The sequence below is a fragment of the Acinonyx jubatus genome, chromosome A1 (assembly GCF_027475565.1).
Source record: "Acinonyx jubatus isolate Ajub_Pintada_27869175 chromosome A1, VMU_Ajub_asm_v1.0, whole genome shotgun sequence".
NCBI classification, from domain to species: domain Eukaryota; kingdom Metazoa; phylum Chordata; class Mammalia; order Carnivora; family Felidae; genus Acinonyx; species Acinonyx jubatus.
In genome coordinates this window covers 52,153,341-52,170,523 of record NC_069380.1, presented here as the reverse complement: position 1 = coordinate 52,170,523, position 17,183 = coordinate 52,153,341, and the positions used below count along the sequence as shown (strand labels likewise).

General features: G+C 41.7%; 1 pseudogene; it reads left to right on the top strand.

The window, feature by feature from the left end:
- The first annotated feature begins 209 nt into the window (after window positions 1–209).
- LOC106965758 (40S ribosomal protein S4-like) overlaps window positions 210–17,183 on the top strand; it is a 33,379-nt pseudogene continuing 16,405 nt past the window's right edge.

The following is a 17,183-nucleotide window of genomic DNA, read 5'->3' as shown; positions in this document are numbered from 1 at the left end:
CTCCAATTTCAACCATGTTGTGGCAAATGACAGGATTTCCTGACTCTCTACAGCTAAACAATATTCCACTGTATGTACGTACCACATTTTATCTGTTCATCTGTCAATGGACATTTAATTTGTTTCCGTATCTTGGCTATTGTGAATAATCCTGCAATGAATGTACAACCTGAGTGGCAAAAAAAAAAAATGAAATGAAATGAAATTAATAAAATAAAATGAAAATAAAAATAATCCGATTGAAGAATGGGAAAAGGACCTGAATGGACATTTCTCGAAAGAAGACATGAATGGCCAACAGGTATATATATGAAAAGGTGCTCAATGTCACTAGTCATCAGGGAAATGAAAATCAAAACCACAATAAGAGATCATCTCACACCTGTTAGAATGGCTATCTTCAAACAGACAAATGATAACAGCTCTATCTATGCCTAGCACAGCTGGGGCTCATGGTCCCAAGAAGCCTCTGAAGTGTGTAGCAGCTCTAAAGCATTGGACACTAGATAAACTGACCAGTGTGTTTGCCCCTTGTCTATCTACTGGTTCCATAAGCTGAAGGAAAGTCTCCCTCTCATCATTTTCCTAGGGAATAGACTTAAGTATGCCCTAACAGGAGATGAAGTAAAGAAGATCTTTATGCAGCATTTTATTATTTATTATGACCGTTGGCAAATTCTGAACTGATAGAACCTACCCTGCTAATTTTATGGGCATCATCAGCATTGTCAAGACCAGGGAGAATTTCCATCTGATCCACGACACCAAGCATTGGTTTTGCCGTTCAAGTATGAATTGTGCAAAGGAGAAATACCTTTGTGGGGGGCAAAAGGAATCTGGTGACCCATGATGTTCATACCATCTGCTATCCTGATCCCCTCATCAAGGCGGATGAGACCACTCAGATTGATTTAGAGGAGGGAAAGATTGCTGAGTTCATCAAGTTTGACACTGGTAATCTGTGTCTGTGTATGATGACTGGAGGTGCTAACCTGGGAAGAATTGGTGTGATCACCAACAGAGAGACACCTTGCTTCTTTTGATGTAGTTCACATGAAAGATGCCAGTGGCAACTGCTTTGTCACTTGGCTGTCCAGTGTTTCTGTTGTTGGCAAAGGCAACGAACCATGGATTTCCCTCCCCCCATGGAAATGGTATCTACCTCACCATTGCTGGAGAGAGAGAGACGAGAGACTGGTGGCCAAACAGAGTGGTGGGTAAAATGGTCTTTCGGTGATGTGATTGGAAGTCTTTATATTTAATTAAAGATAAGACAGCATGGAAAAACAAAAAAGGGTCACAAATGTTGATGAGGATGTGAAGAAGAGGGAACCCCTGTGTGTTGGTAATGGGAAGGTAAATTGATGTAGCCATTATGCAACACAGTGTTGGGGGGGGTTCCTCAAAAAATTAAAAATGGAACTACCTTATGACCCAGCAATTCCATATTCTAGGCATATCCAAAGGAAATGAAATCAGATCTTGAAGAGATATCTGTATTCCTGTGCCTACCTTTTTGGATGAGGTAGTAATGAGAGCAAACCTTTGTTCAGGCACTGTTCTAGGCACTTTTAATATATTAATTAATATAATCCTCATTGCAAACCTACGAAATAGATACTGTTAACATCTCTACTCTGAAGTAAGGAAACCGAAACCAGTGAGGATAAGGTTGAGCCAACCTTGGAGGATGAGCCAACCATCTGGCTCTATTGACCAAACTTTTTTAGTGTCATGTAACTAGCTCAGGAAAACCCTATAGCAGTTTTCCTTGGTTGGAAGTATTTTAACGTATCAGAAGTCTTATTTCCCAAATTGTTGGTGGACTTAGAGACCTATTATTCAAGGTTGAAGTCAGCTAGTATTAAAAGTGACCACATAATTTATTGTGTCGATGGGACATTTTAAAGAAGGAAGTTAGATGCTGTTAATAGTTACACACTTGGAAAGTTGACAGAATCTGGACTGTCCCAGGCAAACCTAAGCATATAGGTACCCTGGCAAAGTCCCTCGAAGCCTGGATGCTCAACTTTCTGTATGGAGCAGACAGGAAAACAGCTGGAAATCCTTGCCAATTCTCCAGATGCCCTTGGAAAATGAGAGCAAATAATATGTGCAAACGGAGTCACCTCATTGGACTCTTACTTTGTACACTGGAATCCCATTTTAAAACCAACTGGAGAGTCCTAGGTAGGCCTACCTTTTAGGAATTATCAAAACAAGCCTGGACTCTGGGCACCCTTAAAAGCAGTCTTAGCCTTCCAGATTAGCAATGGGAAAACAGCTGAGAGTTTTTGCAGGTGAGGGCCTCAGTAGGGGGTAGTGCTTCAGTCTGTTGATGCTGCTATTTCCTCCTTCCTGCCACCATCACCCACCTCTCCCTGGTCATAGCTTTGGACAGTTGCCTTACTCAGCTAATGTCGTCAGTTACCAGGTGATGATACAAAGCAGAATTTCTCTCAACTCACTATAACTGCTTACAATTCAGCGCAATGCTTGATACCCGGTAGGTACTTAATCGAGATCGCTGAATGACTGACTGAATGAATGTGCAAATGAATGAACATGGGGAAGGCTGTTGCTTTCTTGGCTTTGTTAACAGCAATAACGCTCTGCACTGCTAATGGGATTACAGGTAGTGTTTTCACAGCCCTTCATGTTTTAGGGAATAGGTTATAAAATATTCTAACTGAAAGTCAAGTTGCCTATAAAAAGTAGAAAATCCACCATCTTTATGCCTGAGTGGCCTATTAGAATAGATTAATTCTGGTGGTATGGCTGCTAAGACACCTATAATTTGATGATAATTTTCCTCATGTTCAAAATGTTGTTCCAACTTTGACGGCTGGAATTAAGAGAAGTGCAATTCCATAAATATGTAAGACTGACTACAGGGTTTCCACCTTTAAACTTTTGTTGGTTCTTGCCTGCCTAGGATGTCCTTGGTCCCACTCCGTTCCTCTCAGACCTGCCTTTTCTTGGGAGTCTGGTCAAGTTTATCTTCTTCTGTGTTGCATTTGTCCACCACCATCCATAGTGGATTCTCTTCCACCTAAATCCTATAACACATTTTGTCTGTTCCATTGGGTAGAAGGCATAATATGTGTGACTCGAATTGGTAGGCACCCATTTATCTCCACAAGTTATGTGAGGGTTTTTTACAGAGCAGATTGTATGTCTTTTTCTTGTCCCTGCTTACTGATAGATATATGTGTTGCAGAATTAATTCTCACAATTGCTTTTATTGTAACAAACCATTAGGTAGCAAAGTTTTGAGGGGGGGAAGAATTTTACCCATCACCTACTTCTAACTATTAGAAGCTATATGTATCTACCCAAAGAACCGAATAATTGTGAATGCTCAAATAGGCTTAGATCAGTAACAACAATATTAATAAAAGACATGAGTACTTATGCATTATAATTGTCTTATAAATAGTAGTATATGATTGCTTGGTTTATAGTGAGCACTGGATTGATATAGTTTCTTTCTATTAATGACTAACCAGACATGTGCATAAGTAATATATATTTGCAACATTTATTATGTAAGTAGAAAAATGCAATTGTGCCTAGCAGTTCAAGGCAGCATATGTGTGGTTAATCAGAATGATGTAGACAATAGGTGATATGAGTCCAGGTAAGTGATCACTGTGAATTTTTAAGTTCTTTCCTAGCACTAAAGCAATGCCTAAGGATGTAACAACTTTTTCCAAATACCCACTTAATGATAGAAGGATGAGGTATTTTATATTGATTATAGCATACTAAACACAGCCCTAGTGTTCTAAACATTAAGCATCCCCCAGGTGAGTCCAACGTATACCAGGATGCAAATGAAAATAGCTTGTTTTCTTTCCTTTGGTTCTTCAGTTCTAACTAAGAAGGAATAGATGATAAACTCAGGCACAAGGGTGCTTGTTACTTCACAAGGGCCACATGTGGAGTTTTCCAGAGTCTCAGGTCAGTGTTTTTTCCTTTGGTGTGTTACATAATGAATTTGCAGTCTTTTTAAAAAATGTTTATTTTAAGAGAGAGAGAGAGAGAGGAAGAGAGTAGCATGGGGGAGGGATAGAGAGAGAGAATCCCAAGCAGACTCCACACTCAGCACAGAGACTGATGCAGGGCTCGAACTCATGGAACCTTGAGATCATGATCTGAGCCAACATCAAGAGTTGGATGCTTAACTAACTGAGCCACCCAAGTTCTCTGAATTTACATTCTTTTAAAGGGTGAAGTACACAGAGGACTTTAGCCAGAGGATGAACTTCCATGTTTCCCCTTCTTGTGGTCCCCTGATAACCATCCCTAGTTGGTGAGAGCAAAACTTATAGTATGATGGTAGTGGATGTTCTCACAATCCTTCTGGTACCATCATCATATCCCTTGCCACATACAGGTACTCATAAATATTTGCTGCTGCTGCTGCTGCTGCTGCTGAAGAATTTGTATTGAGAAGAGAAGTGATTTGGTAAGGTGAGAGTGAAAGGTTTGTTTTCTCTAATTTTTCTGAATGATGCTGCAGGGAGCAGCAAGAAACATTCCTTCTGGGCATAGAGAAGTGGTCCCTTTTGAGTTGGTAAACAGAGAATGTGGGTGTTCAGGTGTGCTGACCCATCAAGTTAATGCAAATGTATAATATATCCAGAATATTACCTGGTGATGGGAAAAAGATGATGCAGGGATATGTTACATCTCTCTCTCTCACTTTCTCTCTCTATCTCTTTAAAGTTTATTTTATTTTGAGAGAGAGAGAGAGAGAGAGAGCAGGGTGGGGGCAGAAGGAGAGAGAGAGAGAGAAAATCCCAAGTAGGCTCTGCTCTGTCAGCACAGAGCCCAACATGGGGCTCAATCCCACGAACCATGAGATCATGACCTGAGCTGAAACCAAGAATCAGACGCTTAAATGATTGAACCACCCCGGTGCCCCACATCTCTTAAAAACATTATACCAATATGACAATTTTATAAATTCTTTTGTCAATTTTACATATCATTCTTCCCAGTGACAACTGGGGATTTTAAGCATATTGTTCTTAACTACATGATCATGATGAATAGAAACAAATTAGACATTACTCCATGCAGCAGGCAGTATTGACCTATTCTAAAATGCATTATTGGACCAATTTTAAAACAGAAGAATCAAAGTAATTGATTGGTAGCTGTGGGAATGTTGCTTCCATCAATATGCAAGTGTATTTTGAACTCTGTTATGCAGTTAAGAGAACCTAACTGAAGTCACACAAGTGTGATTTTTGATGCAACCAAAACAAAGAGAAAATATTCCGAAGGGCAAATTTTAAAGCCATGACATTTCAATATTTCATCCAAATCAAAGTTAAAAGTTCTTCCTGACATTGGCATAAAATATTATTTTTTCATCTCTTTAAATAATTTGTAAGGTAGGTTACTCTTACTTTGAGAATAATGTGTTTTAGAAAATTTTCCAACATGAGTTTTGGAGAACAATAACAAATACCTAAAACCAATTACAGGATCACCCAAACTTTAAGTGATCATTTTGGCAGGCTTTCTAAGGATCATCACTTTATTCTAGATTTTATATAAAATATGCTAAATGAATGCATGTTTGTTTCTACTGCTTTTTCAACTACCACACTTCTGACATATTATGGTGTGTACCTATATTTCCTTATGATTCTCAAATTAGTTTTGCATAAAACTAAGCAAATTCCTCATAATTTTGGTTTATCGTTTCATTTGGGGGAAGGGAAAATCAAGACATATCTGTTGCATGTATCCACTTTTTTGTCCACCCAGACACAAAACAGTCATGACATAGATTGAGAAATGGAACCAAGCTTCACACGAATTGCATTTCACATTCAAGAAGATTCTCCTCTAATGAAAATTCACGGATTACTGTTGTGGGTGCCTTGCTTCTCAATTGCCCCTATCTGGTTTTCATGGTTGAGAGAAGCTCATCTTTCTTAAGCAGATTTGGGGGCCCACAGAGCACAGGGCAACATAATTGACATATTAGTCTATTTGCTGATCTCTTAAAGCTCAGTGCCTACTGATGGAAGTCATCCAAGCCATTCTTCTCCACCTTTCACTTAACAAGCATAATAATAAATGAATATTTAAAGTAGCGGCAAATGTATTAGCTGGAAACAAATAGGTTTCATTTGTAACAAGTGCACACAGGTTAATTAACAAGAAGGAGCTTTTGTTTTGAAACAGGCTCCCCGATGCTGGGGGCGGGGGGGTAGGTGCCGTTAAGGGCCAATTGAGCTCCGTAGGATAATTATCAAGTACCAGCGTGCTCTTCCGTTGGTTAACAAAGTGCTGCCCACTATTTGCCTAAACCTATAAACCATCATCTGTGATCCTCAGCAGCAATTAAGTGACAAACATTTCCTCGGCTGAGACTTGGGAAAACAAAAGAGACGCGGTAGGATTTAAGGAGCCACATGGATATTTTTGAATGGCAACTTTGAAGACCACTGTTTCCATCACAAAGCATTGGGCAGAAGCATATTTGGTATTATGTGACAGAGGAAATGCCAGGGTACTTTTAAAAGAGAAACTACAGTGGGCATATAGAATAGTTGACACAGTGCATATTTGAACAGCACTGGTTCTAAAATCTTGACGTGTTTAGCAGGTGTAACAGAATAGAGACCTGTGTCATCTCCTTATAGCACTAGTACCCACTTTTTTCCTACTATTCTAGCTACCCTCCTCCCCACATCTGATGAGGGGCTATGAAGAACATGGTGGAAATTCCCTCGAAGTTTAGGGAAGAAAGTCTAACCAATGTGCAGCAGCCCCTCCAGGGCAGGAGTTACTAATTAGCTCTACAGAAAAAAAAAAAGAAAAAAGAAAAAAAGGAAAGAAAGAAAAAAGAAAAAGCCTATTACTGAAAATGATATATCAGCATAAAAAAAGTAGTTTTAGACCTAGAGATTGCCTTCTATCACAAACTAATTGATCTAGAAGTTTCAAGGGTGTAACATTTAAAATAGTTCTGTAGGCACCGCCATAGTTCCAGGAGCTATAAACCTTACAAAGGCACCGTTGAGTTAGTTCCATTAATTGTCTGGCTGGAAGAAGTCTCCAAAAGTTGCAGAAGCTCTTGTTTTTCTAGCGAAGGATCTTCTGGGCATTTAGTTGCCTACATTAAACAATGTTGTCTAACTGGTTTGCATAATTGCTAGGGCTAAAAGGCTGTTCCTCGACATTAAAAAATACAATTATAAATGTATGAGTTTCCCTCAGTCAGAAGGTACCGATTTTTTCCCCCATGCCCAAATAACAGCATTTACAAATGTTTTCACGAATCGTGAGAAGCGACCGCTCCGTGCGTTCTAATGCAGGGTGAGGTCAACAGCTCTCTTGAAAGAACAAAACCAACCCAGGGCCACGCGGGCAGGCGGGCCTCATTAAGCACTCCAGAGTGAGGAGAGCCTCTTGGAAAACTGTGCCGGGCTCGACCCCTCCTTTGTACTTCACCAGGTTCCTCCGCACCTCTGCCACTTTCCTCTGGATTTATTATTTTTTTTTATGAATTATTTAAACATGGCCATTTCACATCTACAATTAGTTTTCAAAGAAAAGGCAACCGGAGAAAAGAACCGCAAGTTAAACAGCTTGAGAACGGCTCGGGTTTGGGCAGGACGAGAAAGGCCCATCCCCGTGTCAGAGCCGCCTTCGGTGGTGGCTTCCCACGCCCCTGTCGTTTTAAGTCCCTTAGACTCCGTCTGCATTGCAGCCTGGACCCTGTTTCCGACAGGGAGGACACACGAGTATCAGAGCGTCGCTGTTCTGGGTTACCTGCCTGTGTTTCTTCTGTGTGCGCAGATGGGAATTGACGGTCACAATTTCCACAGTTGGGAAAAGAGTAGCCTATGGAGAGTGGACAGTTTTCATCATCGTTAAGGAGTGAACAACGCACCAAAAAATGGAAATGCTAGTACCACTAACCACTTGGAAAAATGCAAGTGCCCAACGGTTGTTGTACCCCGGTTACTCTTCCCCCATTAGCACCCAGAACCCAGTCCCGTCTTGGCAGGGAATGGCCTCCTACAGTCACCATATCCTGGTCCCTCATTTCTCATCATCAAAGCATTCAGCCAGACTAGACAGCAAGAGACGGTCAAAATCATCCCTCGGCCCTCAGGTATGGCTACACTGTGCTGGAACTCATCACCTTGTAATAGAATACAATATAAAGTGTTTTATCTACCAGACTGGAAACTTTTTCTAGGCTAGGAGCTAAAGCCCCGTCCCTTGCTACTCTCAGAGCCTGACATATAACAGATCTCCCAAAATATGGGTACAGGGATGGACTAAAACCCTCGGTGTGCAAAATGTATCTCTCTCGGAAAGTCTTTGGGGATAAAAAAGAACTGTAAAATTCACTCGCCGATTCTTTCTGCCCATCTGAGATTTCACAATACTCCCTCTGGGAATATTCTTTATAGCTAAACAAACAGCGATTTCCACTTCATTGTTAGCAGCCCGGTAGAAGAATTACCTTGAAAATCAAGTTTTCTAAAATGTATGTGGACTCGATAGCACCAGTCACATCGAAACACAGGAAAAGTCACGAGTCTCTTATGCAGGTGAAAGGCAAATTGCTAAAATACGTGAATGGGAAGAAGTATATTCGATGTAACGTTAGATCCATTTGAGATTATGAATCGGCATTTATTGTAGAGCTACCGTTCTCCAGGTCCACAAAGATTATTCCTAAAACTCTGACAACGATATTACAAACTCAGTTTTGTCAACCAACTGACAAATATAGGAGCGGAAGCTCAGGGAGGCTGGACAGCTTTCCCAAGGTCACACAGCACAGGAAGGGAAGAGCAGAGGGCCCAGGGTACTCAGGCTACACCAGATGCCAATAGTCTGATGCTAGACCCGGGCCACTGAAGCCTGTTTCTCTGCTGTGATTGAGGAAACTCTGTATTAAGTTTGGACCTTTCCTCTAATTTAGAGGCTTGAATCCACAAGTGGTCAGTGACCATGAGTACAGTAATGGGAAGGGAGGCACCAGTCCCAAATCAGCCCCCACCAACCCTCCGTAATACAGTAGAGCTGATGGCTCTACACCCATGGCACACTCTGGCAAGGTCACTCAGGCACAAAATTGAGCTGAACAAGACGCCAGGACACTTTGGGTTCTTCGTGAGGAAGCCTCATCAGGACTCTTTCCTCAGCACCTCGGGAATGACCTGTGACCCGTGGCAATGGACCAGAGTGAGTCCTGCCCCCACATCTGCCACCCTGGACCCAGTGTATGAGGCACTGTCACCCCTTCCCAACTTTTTCCTTGGGATGACCAATTTTTAGTGAATTCACTCCTCATTAGTAGTTACACGAGAGGATACAGTGGGAAAGCAAGACAAATTCAGTAGGCTCAACTAACTTATTATTATTATTTTTTAATGTTTACTTTTAGGAGAGAGAGATAGAGTCTGAGCAGGGGAGGGGCAGAGTGAGAGACACAAAACTGGAAGCAGCTCCAGGCTCCGAGCTGTCAGCACAGAGCCCGATGGGGAGCTCAAACCCACTAAGGGTGAGATCGTGACCTGAGCCAAAGTCGGATGCTTAACTGACTCAGCCACCCAGGCGCCCCTCCGTAGACCCAATTTAAATTTGCCCTCTTTGCCAGTAAAATGAAATGAAAATGATGTTTCCAAAACTGGACTTAAAACCAATGGCTTATTGGACAATTGTGTGGAATACTTAGTAACTTAACCATTACTGCTGCTTTATGCACTGACAAGCCTATTCAGGTGTAGAACCATTACTGCTGCTTTATGCACTGACAAGCCTATTCAGGTGTAGAATACCTGAAATTTTAAGTAAAATTTCAGAAGGACTAAAGGCTTCTGGTTAGCATATGTGGACTAAAGGGAAAGAAGCAGTCCACCGACTGCACTGCAGTTAGGTCACTGTGCCCCCTTTCCTGCCACCTTTTCATCTCCCTGGTCTCAGAGCCAGCATGTTGGAGAATGAACTCTTTCCCATACTCTGGTGTCCACTGATGGCACGTGCTTATAATATTTGGACTCTGTTAGATGCATCTATCTTAAGTCAACATCTTTATGCACAAAAGGTGAAAAAGTAATGAGGGTAAAATATGATAAAGGCTGGACTAGACTGCACCACTCCTTGGCTCGAAGCCCTTCAGCGGCTTCAGGTTTCTCCCAGGGGAAGAGCTGGAGTCCTTACATGATCTCCCTTCCCTGCCCACACTCCCTCTCTAATCTCAGCCCCTGCTCCTGTCCCCTTCTCACATGTCTCCCGGCTGCTCTGCCCTGTTGTGGTGCCGGAACATGCCAGCTAGGCTCCCCCCTTAGGGTTTTCCACTTGCTTCTCCCTCTGCCGCAAGGCGCTTCCTCTCAGTCTCTGAAAGACTGAGTCTGGAGGGACTCCAGGGGACTGGCTTCCCTCCTTCCAGTTTTTGCTCAGTTTTCTCGCGGAGCTTAGTGAGGCAAGCCTATTTAAACCACAGTCCTCACCACCACCCATTTGACGTCTGAGGCCTACGAAACTCCTCTAACTTCCTTTTCACAGAACTTGTCGCTTTCTAAAATGCTGTATGTTTTTCTTATTTCATCATCTACTGTCAGTCCCCTCCCACATCCTTCTCAAACACTAAACTTCACGCTCCTTGTGGACAGGGACTTGGGTCTGTTTGGCTTATCGGTGAATCCCATACTTAGGACAACACTTCATACCTAGCAGGTGTTCAATAAATACTTGTTGAATAAATAAACAGATAAACGCTGTGATTAAAAGTCATTTACTCATTGAATAAATGTTAGTATAAAGACATTATGCTAAATACTTTGAAAATACAAAGCTGGTTAAGACCTATAGCTTATACAGTAGTGATTTCACCTGCATTAACACCCCATTTGCAGGGGAAGAAGTGACAGTTTCCCAAAAGAGGTGCAGTACGTTGGGATTTTTATAGGTTTTATGCAAGAGCAGGTTCTTCAATATGAAGTGTATGAAGATTAAAAGGGCTAAGGTTATGTTGGAGTAGGGACAATTACAAAGACCTCAGGGAGGAGGTAATATTTGAGTTGAGGCTTGAGGGAGGTTGGATTTGTCCGTGCTGAGTTGGAACGGGTAGGACAGGGAGGGAAGATTTTTGCAGGTGGAGGACACAACATCGATGGAAATCATACAGGAAATCATATAAGGACAACTAAGCAAGCTGTTTGTTTTTGCTGAAATATAAGGAATATGAGGAGTCAGCTGGTTTCAGATTAGAGAGCACTTTAAATGATAGTGTGTTCTGGAGCATAAGAGAGATACAATTTCAAGCAGAAAAGTCTGGGCTGCCATGGATAGAATGGCCCAGAGAGGGGGATGCTAGCCACAGATGAGAAAACTTTTGCCAACAGTCTAGAAGGACGGCAGTGGGGCCCGGGGAAAGGGAGTAGCAGTGGAAATGCAAAGAATAAATGAATAAAAATTATGGGCATCTATTTAAAAAGGTAACTAACCGGATAGAATATATGGGGGGGGGGGTGGGACAAGAAAAGGGAAGAATAGTAGCACAAATGTTCTAATTATTAAAAACCTGCAAGTCAGGGGTGCCCGGGTGGTTCAGTTGGAGGAACATATGATTCTTAATCTCAGGATTGTAAATTCAAGCCCTGTGTTGGGTGTAGAGATTACTTAAAAATAAAAAAATCTAAAAAAAAAAAATTAAAAAACCCAAATCGTTATTTATTTAGTTCATTACAAGATCCATAAATACCCTAAATTTCAAATCAATCCATGCACTTGCTTTTCTACTCCTTAGTCTCTCTTTCCTGAAGTAACTGAAGCTCAAAGAACTGTGGAATGGATTTGACATGAGTCTGAGTGTAATGTCCAGGAGCTGCCATATGAGAAAGAGGTGTGAGGGCCGTAGGCATCGCCATGTTGACCACAACATAGACAGAGACCACAACACGGACTTACCCCTTAAGGGGAGCCATGTGTTGGAGTCTAAGAGTGAAGGGAAGAAGAGAAAGAGACACCGATATGTCACTATTATCTGCATTTTACTGCAAGGAAGCTGAGTCTTAGAGTGGTCACGGTGCCTGTATTTGTGTTGCTAGAAAGTAGCAGCTTGAGGGGTGCCTGGGTGGCTCAGTCGGTTAAGCGTCTGACTTCAGCTCAGGTCACGATCTCACGGTCCGTGAGTTCAAGCCCCGCGTTGGACTCTGGGCTGATGGCTCAGAGCCTGGAGCCTGTTTCCAATTCTGTGTCTCCCTCTCTCTCTGCCCCTCCCCCGTTCATGCTCTGTCTGTCTCTGTCTCAAAAGTAAATAAACGTTAAAAAAAATAAAAAAAAAAAAAAAAAGAAAGTAGCAGCTTGAGGATTGAAATTCAAATTTTGCCTGTGAAGCTTATGGAAGTATGTATTAGAGAAACCTGTTATTTCCTTAACTACCAAATGAATTTTTCTAAAGAAGTCCCTGCTATGCTCCCCCTCCCTGTCCCCTTTTCTTTCTTCAGTGTCCTCTGAGAGCTCCTAACCAAATGCTAGGTACACAGTAGGTGCTTTGGTTGAATGACATATTATTTTCTTTGAGAAAATCTAAGCTACCTTGAGTATTTTCCCCTTGCTGATTCTTACAATGAAAATATACTTCAAAAAATGATAATATGTGAATTTAAACAGTGAAAATTATATTCCATACAAGATAGCTTTCAAACACCATGAAATAAAATACTACAGTGCTTAGCACTAGAGGCTATTAACCTAATTAGTGTACTAAGCATGAAATATAAATGATCATACTATATTGCGAAAAAAATAATTGAAAATAATGGCTAACTACGTTTCAGAATTATACAAATGATACAATTATTTTATCTTATAAATGTTAAGATGACAGGAATATTGTTAAGTAAATGGATTAAAAAGATGAGTTTCGAGGAATCCTATAATTTTAATATTACCTGCTAGAATTGGGCATAAAGCTTTGAGTATAGTTTAAACTGGCTACTTTGGTTAGGGAAAGGCAAAGTTTGCCTTCTATTGCACTGTGGTGTATTTCGAGTACTTTCTCCTTCTAGCTTAATAAGGAGAGCAGGTTTAGGAGTTCCAGGGAGAGGTTAAGAAGCACAAATAAATACAGGGCAGACCAAGTACGACTTACAGTGGTCTTTAATATGGCTCACCTTTAAGTGGTAGAAAGCAGAAAGAAAAAAGCCACAGAGACTGCAGAATGGAGACACTCTGTTAGAGCAAAAATCATATTTTTTTTGGTCATGTGTACCTCAAACCAGTACGGCATCTGACTTCAAACATTCACTGAGGAAAAGTCAATTGACCAGTGAAAGAATTACAAAGGGAGCCTGAGAAACAAGGGCCCTTTGAACATATAAATCTAAGCATGATCTTTCAGTGGTTTTCCACCACCAAGATGTAGAACTCAAATGCTCTAGCGGGACAAACGTGATGTGCTCCAGCCCCTGCCTGGGGGGCAGTCACACCCCTCACCACTGAGCTGATGTCCCATAATAACGGGTCCTGGAAAGACCCCTCTACAACTGCACCCCTGCTCCCCCTCAATGTCTTCAATCTCCCTCTGACTGGGGCCTGAAACTCGGGCCTCCTCCTTGAAATTGTCCATGGTACCATTTTCTCCCCTTGTTTTTCCACTGTGGTGGCACTTTGAAATATAGTCCACTGGAATTCTCTCTGTGTGCCATAGACTGGAAGCTGAGTCTGGCTCCTCTCTGAATAGCCAGCAGTTTACAGGGTCAGGCTGTGCCATAAAAGTCCTTTGAATGAAAGAAGGAACAGAGTGTTGGCAAGAAGAGAAGAGAAAGTATTGGGCTCAAATAGGCCAGGAAGCTGATTTGCAGCTGGTTGTGCAAAGAGGGTCCTCTGAAAAGATCTGCTTTCCAAATTCCACCTTCAGTGCCTGAAGTTGAGTGTACCTGAGACTAAAACAACTTGCTTTTTGGTTAGAAAAGTTAGAGTTACTTGTTATTTGGTACTGCATGAGCTGGAAGAAATGGCATTTTTGTCCATATTTTGTTGATTTTTAAAAGTTGTTTGTTTTAGGGGCGCCTGGGTGGCACAGTCGGTTAAGCGTCCGACTTCAACCAGGTCACGATCTCGCGGTCTGTGAGTCCGAGCCCCGCATCAGGCTCTGGGCTGATGGCTCAGAGCCTGGAGCCTGTTTCCGATTCTGTGTCTCCCTCTCTCTCTGCCCCTCCCCCATTCATGCTCTGTCTCTCTCTGTCCCCAAAATAAATAAACGTTGAAAAAAAAAAGTTTTTTGTTTTAAATGTCAGACTTGCAGAAAGACTGAAGGGAAAATGCAAAGACTTCTCATATACAAATTGTCTAGATATTAGCATTTGCCATCTTTTTAAGTGAGTCATTTAAGAGAAATTGCAGAGATGTATTTCCTAAAAGCAAGAAGCTGTCTTAGGTAGCCATGCTACAATCCACAAGATCAGGAGACAGACTAACCCCAAGACAGTGCTATTAGCTAAGCTATAGAATATTTTGCCAATTGACTCCACGCCTTTTGTAAGAGAGAGAATCCAAAGCCACATGCTTTGTTCAAGCCATCCTGTCTCCAGTTTTCTTTAACCTGGAACAGCAATTGAGTCTTTCTTTGTATTTCGTAGTCCTGACGTTTTGTGAGTGAAGCCAATTATCATATAAAATGTCCCTCATTTAGGGTTGCCTTGAGGTTTCGTCCTGAATTTAGTTTTGGATTTTGAGCTTTTGTGGCAATGTCATGGAAGGGGTGCTAAATTCTTCTGAGTGCTTCATACCGGGAAGCACAGACGAGATCTGCTGGTGGTGTTAACTTTGATCACTTGGCCAAGGGGAGATTTACCACGTTCCTCCACTTTCAAGTTCCTATTTCATCCTTTCTAATGAATTCTGTAGAGAGATACTATGATATCATATAATAATCCTCTTCATACTTTCACCCACCACTTTCAGCATCCCGTATGACACTTCCCCGAATCAGTTACTCTGCTGCCAAATGGCGAGCTTCTAAGTTCATGACTTCCAGGGGGCTCTGACTGCATCATCTGCTCAATCTCACACTTTCACCTCACTGTTCTTTTGGTTGGGGTACCCTCTAAAACACCCATCTCAGAAGACTTTAACCTTCATAATCAAACTTTAAATAGAGCAAATCCCAGTATTAATTTAGGACCATGAGTTACCACCACAACAGCTAAATCTCGTTTTGAAAAATTAAACCTGCATTTTCTTTTTTTCTAACCACTACCTTTCTTGATCATTTTATTTGTAGATTCAGAAGTAGTTCAATTTGCAAAACTATTACAGTTTCTGTCAACATAGGTAACGTGAAATAGAAAGTTGAAGAAGCCATCCAGATCATTACAAACTTTACTTCTTTCTGTTGGTAAAAGTATTACCACCTCTCTGTTTTATTCTCGGGGCTCAGTGTGTGTGTGTTTGTGTGTGTGTGTGTATGCAGAGTGGTGGGCAGGAGATGGGAGAGGATGGGAGGTGGGGTGGCATAGGGTTGCCTGCCCAAGGAATCTTAGAAGTCTACATTGATAAAATGTAAGGAACAATTATTCAACTAGGCTTATTTTGTCTATATAAATATATTCGCCTCTATAGAAGCTTTCACAAAGTTCCTAGCATTTAAGCATTTAACCTCAAGCATTTAAGGTTTTAGGCCTAATTTTGATGAAGACATATAGACTCCTTAATTAAAGCACGTGGGAAAAACACCACCTTTCCTTTGTGACTATCTTTTCCAACAGCAGAGCTTCATATGCGGCTATGGCAGATCCACACATAAAATGGGTGGTCACGTGTCCTCCCAAAGTCCTCTTGTCAGGATGCCCTGGCGCGGTGGCAAAGGTGTATCATTGCTGAGCTCACCTCTCCAGCCAAGACTCCCAAGGCCATGACACCATAAACGATCCAACTGAAACGAAGAAGGAATTTCAGCAGGACGTAATTCCCCAAATCACCATGTGGCCACAACTGTGTGTCAGCAGTTGTCCGGAAATTAGCGCCCCTGTTTACTTGTTTCGTAGCTTTGCAGGCACCGCGGCACAGCCCTCATCTGCTTTCCCGGACCAGCAGAGGCCTTGCCACGTTTCCTGGGGCTCCATTTCTGCGACGCTAAGAAGTTCCCAAAGTGGCAACCAGGGAAAAGACAGGAAAAGACGGGCAACCGAAGCCTCCTGCTCGCGCTTGCCGTTAGTGCCTGTGCTCTGTCTGGCCTATCATACACCATTACAGTTGATCAGGCTTAAAAGGCAAACTCAGATTTTCAAGCAGAGCAGTCACTGGAGTACATTTATGGATCGTGTTCTCATTCCAATACGGTTCCCAGGGGACGGAGTGCACAGCACAAGTAACGTATCTGCAGCCTCCCTTCAATATAAGTTTTGCATAAAACAGAAATGCTAGGTCTGTAAACAATATGAGTGCCTGCCATGCACATGGCAACCAGAAGGTGGCGCGGTCTCAACATTGACCAAGGGTCTCGGCTCCACCGTTGAATCCAAGCAAATTTATTTGTGATGAGTGCTTCTTGCACTGTGCACGTCCATTTACGCATTTGTGTCTGTCCGCACTACATACACACAAACCCCTTCCCATGCCTAGAGACAGAACTCTGCTGGTTTCCATTGTCTTTGTATCCCTTCCCCTTTTAAATTAATACTGCTTTGCTTTATGCATTAGAAGACTTGAATGTTGCTCTTTCCTTATCTTCCTATTCGAAGCATTTTGTTAATGAAATCTAAATGGAGCCTCGTGCTTACATAGTCTTTGTAACAATTTCATCGTATGAGGAAGATCTTAATTGTAAATTCGTGCATTAAGAGTTTAGTTCAACCGGTGAGTAATTCTTTGGTCAAAATTAGCAAAATGAGGAACGCACATGGAGTGATGTGCATGCGAACGTTTAAAACGGGCATTCTAAATTTCAGATGTGTTAAATATTGCATTTATATCTCAGATTCCATTATACGGAAAGAACACGGCCAAGAGCTTCACTAGTATTTTTCTTTCAGTAAGAGAAAAGAGACATGCCTTTGTGTTTTATGAAGTGGATTTCATTAAAAGGCATCAGAGGCTTTAATAGTAAAAACAAACAATATCTAAACAAGTTGTCAGCATTTCACAGCAACTTGTGAACACTGGTAAACGGGCACAATTTTGATACTAAG